Source organism: Centropristis striata, chromosome 10, assembly GCF_030273125.1.
Source record: "Centropristis striata isolate RG_2023a ecotype Rhode Island chromosome 10, C.striata_1.0, whole genome shotgun sequence".
NCBI classification, from domain to species: Eukaryota; Metazoa; Chordata; class Actinopteri; order Perciformes; family Serranidae; genus Centropristis; species Centropristis striata.
Genome location: NC_081526.1, coordinates 32,279,025 through 32,283,578, shown reverse-complemented (window position 1 = coordinate 32,283,578; position 4,554 = coordinate 32,279,025). Strand labels below are relative to the sequence as shown.

Sequence of the window (4,554 nt, the reverse complement as noted above, 5' to 3'; positions counted from 1 at the left end):
AGCTGCTAACAGCTACAAGGCCGCCCATGAAGTTGGAACAAATTTGTTTTCAGACACAATCCTCTGTTAAATGTGGTTTCATTTTTATTGTGTTATGTTTGGAAGAGATTGATTAATAAAGTTTTGAGAAGATATACACTGCATGTGTCAAGGAATAAATCACATTGTCACAATCATTTCATGGAAAAAGATAAAATATATCCTATTCAACTTTATGGGCGACAGTGTAATTATAAAAAGCTGATGATTGTAAAAATCAGCAGTGATGCACAAGATTTATAATACTGTCTTTTTACAAGGTCAAATGGAAAGGAAATATCTTTGTTCTCTAAACACCAGATCTATGAAAATTCCTCATTGTGTCCAAAGCCATCTGGGAAACATGGCACACCATTTGTTTTGTGGCCTGTAAAGGAGAACCTTAATAGCTTCGATTTTAATATCAACAACTCAACTATCTGGTGCAGTGCAGGGACACAAACCACAACATCTGGAAACTGTTATCAAAACAAACACATGAACCGTGTCAGTAAATGCTTATTTCCTCACTGCCAAGATACATTTTTTATCCACTTTATATGTCAATTATCACAAATGATTACCAAAATGTATCATGGAATATGGTATATTAAATGCATGGTGCAAAAAGAAGATGCAAAAATACATGTACTTGTGTGACCTTTTTTCCAATGACCCCTGCATTAACGACTCGTCAGCTGTATTTTAAGCAAGACCATGTCCTTGAGGCAGAGTGGAGCTGGTGAGGGGGGTTGGGATTTGGAAAGGAAAGTCTCGTGGACTACTGAGACTAAGCCAGACCCCATTAGATCTTTCATCCAGGCAGTCTATGGCATCTTGCCAAACCTGTCAAACCTGCACATTGGGGAGAGACAGTAACCCCTGCCTGCCAGGGTATCAGCCGATCTTGCAAAGTCTTAAAAAGCATAGAAGCCAGTTCCCCGAAGCCTAAATTTAATTTACAAAGGTCTTGAATATTTTGTCTTGCCTGCTGGAGTAACATTAGTTAGAACTTTTTTAATGTGGTTGCAGGCTGTCAGGAGATGTTACACATCTTTAAACTACAAGTGAGACTCAACAGTGTATTAAGCATGCAGGAGACTGCACGGTTCTTTTTTAATGGAGTTCAGTCAGCACCACCAGGTCTGTGGTGAACACTGTTGTTACTCCAACAAATTCAATTCAATTGGTTAATCCATCCATCAGTTTTCTTCCACTGTTCCCATGCATTGCTTAAATATACCAGCAGGAATTATTGAAAAAAAAATACAACTCATTCTTTTTCTTCTTTTCTTCTTTAACATATAGCACTCCTTTAGCAATGACAGTTAGCTCTTAAAGTTATGTACTTACTCGATTCCTATGGTCTATGTCTAGTACCATCAGGTTGAATGCACTTATTGTAAGTCGCTTTGGACAAAAGCGTCTGCTAAATGACATGTAATGTAATGTAATGTAATGTAATGATCTTAACAGCTAGTAAGTACTGACAAAAAGGTGGTATATGATTTGATTTTAATGAATTTGAATTCTTTATTGTCCCTACAGGGTTTCTGTCACTCTGGCCACTATGACAGTGAAAATGCTATTAAATTGCATTTTATGTGAAATTAAAAAATGTCTTCAATTTGATTTGGCAAACGCTGCTGAAACTCTGCTGCCTGTTGGTGCCAAATTAGTGGCGAAGGACATTGGCAGATGGCATCTGTCAAGAAGTGCAACTTTGCAAGGACACTAAAACCAGCAGTCCAGTTTATAGACCAACGATGGCCTTGACATCCAGAAGGGATATCAATGGAATCTTACAACTTAAAAAAAAGCTTTTTAATCATCACTAAACGTGTGGTGGTGTCTGTATCTGCAGACTTCCCTCTGTCTGTATTTTCTTTTTTTTTCATTTTGCTATGTTTGGGAGCCACAAAATGAACAAAGAAATTATAAAGATGTTAAACACCAAGCCAATGTGGAAGTGCCTTAAACCTGCATTAATTGCTTTAAGAAGTCAGATTGTATAGACATCTATAGGAAAATGCCCCTACTTCTCACTTGATTTATCACCTCAGTAAACATTTTATGAGTTTATGGTCTCAATTGCTAGTATCTCCTTTAATACAGCATTATGTAAAATATGGTCTCATTTCAAAGTAAAATAAATGATTGACGAGTCTCAACCATGGCAACCTGACAATCAGGATAAAAGCAGAGCAATGTGTATCAATGGCACTGTGCACATTTAAATAGCCATCTAACATAATTGCCACATAGTCAGGAGAGGTGAAAAACAATGATTTATTAATAAAAAGGCCTGAGCACCAGCTAAAGGCTCTGCTGCTGTGTTTCATGAATGTGAATTGTAATCATAAATTGTGGATGCACCTTGCTAACCAAGCTAGCTAGTGCTAGGGTTAGCTGGTAAGTTACTGTTTGCTATGCTAATGGCAGGCTGGTAACCTGTCAGCTTCTCAGCCCCACCCTCTCATCCAAATATCAGTGTTGCCAACTCCTCAGTAAGGAAAGTAGCTATTGGCTCTCCTAAAAGTTGCTAGAAGTCGCTAAATGACGTCAATACCTAATTTGCATAATTTATCATGTGCATGTACTTGTAATGGACACTTTAGGAGAGAGGAATAACATTGTGGGAGAGACAAAAAGTGATTAAAACACACGCAAATACACTGTCTTCTGTCCTATATCCGGCCTTGGGAAGTGACCCAAAAGAGAAACTGACTGTAAACCAGCCAGCGGTGACTTCACCCATGCACGATTTGCACACTGGATACTGAAGGGTTAACATCCCCTCCAGCTCTGACTGCAGCTGGGAGAGACTGCTGCGGGAGGACTTGGCCACTTGTGAGTGCTTTGGGAGGGACCACCGGCAGCATGTTAGGAAGAGTAAGAACGAGTCTCCAAAAGTCTTCTATATCATCAGAAAAAGTGGCTAGATTTGTTGCTAGTCGCTTTAAAAAAAAAAAAAAAGTCAGAGTGGCGGTCTGAAAAGTTGATCAATATAGCAACAAAGTTGCTAAGTTGTCATCACTGCCAAATATGTTCACGTGTGGCTCCCAAAAAACAAGATAGCGACAGCCAAAATTGGACTGTTAACAAAGACCGGCGTATGGCAGAGGAAGTCTTGATAGCAGTTGTCCTGATATCCACTGGCTACAACAGAACCGCAGAAATGTTGGTTGTTGTCCCCAGAGGATAAATCACTGTCAGAGACTGTTGGGGATGCATTCCTGAATTATTTGAAGAGGGCTTAGTAATCTTTAATCCTTTCAAACACTTATTACAGACATATCAACTTGAAAAGAGAGAGATAAGGAGCATGGAGCAACTCAATGAGGGCCAATTAATCCTCAGTCGAAGCTTAGCCTGACCTGCTTTAATTTCACCATCTCTTCTTATTGCTACTGCTACCTTCCTTCCACTGTGATTTTCCCTCCCTCCCACCCACTCACCTCCCTTCCTTCCTCTCTTTCTTCCTTCCTTCCTCTTCTCCCCCTCCCAATTAGACGTATTTACTTCCCAAATCCTAATCTCTAAAACATCGGCAGAGGCTTTAGCCCCGGCTCCCTCGAGGCAGCGCGGCTCCTCCCAGCGCCTCTCTCTCTATCTCTTCTGCTTCACTCCATCTTTTGTTCTGCCTGATGAGGTCATGTTCGAACCATTCCTCTTTGGGACTTTGTGTGATACAAGCCCAAACAGAGGGGAGCCAAACCTCTGTTCACACATGAGATCAAGATAGTCGGGGGCATGTTTCCACAGATTGCCCCTGGGACTCTCGTCTGTGTAGGTGTGTCTGCGTGTGTGAGAGTCAAGAGATCCACTCACGAGACCTGATCATTAGCTTGTTATTATAATGACGCTAATGATAATGGAAATGTAATAACTCTTTCATTAAAACCGTCTTTTGAAAACTGTGTCACGACTGAGGAATCCTAAACATACCGTAAGGGCCTTAATTAAAGAAATACAGTAAATGCTTGTGTGGGATTCCATGTGGGGGATGCAGAACAGCATGTACGGTGCTACATTCATAATTGCCGCTTGTTAATTTGTTTCTGTTGATTGTTTTATTTTCTCACAATGCAATGAGGTGTTGCAAATTCTTAGTTATTGCTTTAGAAGACTGTGAAGGGGGAGGGCTTGTGTCAGGCAACCCCGGGTTCCAGATATGAAAATCTTAGTTACAACTCAGCACTTTTTGCTTTTTATGCATGAGACAAGCTTTTTCAGTCTGTCTGATGCTCCAAGCAAAAATATATCTCCTGCCAAATAAGAGGAAGCTACAAAGCCACACCTTGATCAAAAATATACAGCAGCAAAAGGTTAAAAAGGCTTAGACGTCTGCACACAGTGTCCCTCATTAATCAAACGAGCGTATGGCCGAAAGTGAGCGTAAAGTGGCCGTATGATCATTTCTACGCAAAGCTCAGCATTTATCAATTTGGACGTGAGCGGAGCGTACGATCAGATCTCACATCTGTACGGATTTGAGTCAGCGCGAAGTCCACACGTCTGAGTCGGAGAATTAAT

At 40.5% G+C, this 4,554-nt stretch overlaps 1 protein-coding gene across 1 annotated transcript in view; it reads right to left on the bottom strand.

Moving 5' to 3' along the window:
• Positions 1 to 917: 917 nt before the first annotated feature.
• Positions 918 to 4,554, bottom strand: part of igfbp2b (insulin-like growth factor binding protein 2b) — a 151,078-nt gene continuing 147,441 nt past the window's right edge. The window contains exon 5 of the mRNA XM_059342590.1: positions 918 to 928. The gene's annotated coding sequence lies outside the window, so the exon portion shown is untranslated. The remainder of the gene's footprint in view (positions 929 to 4,554) is intronic.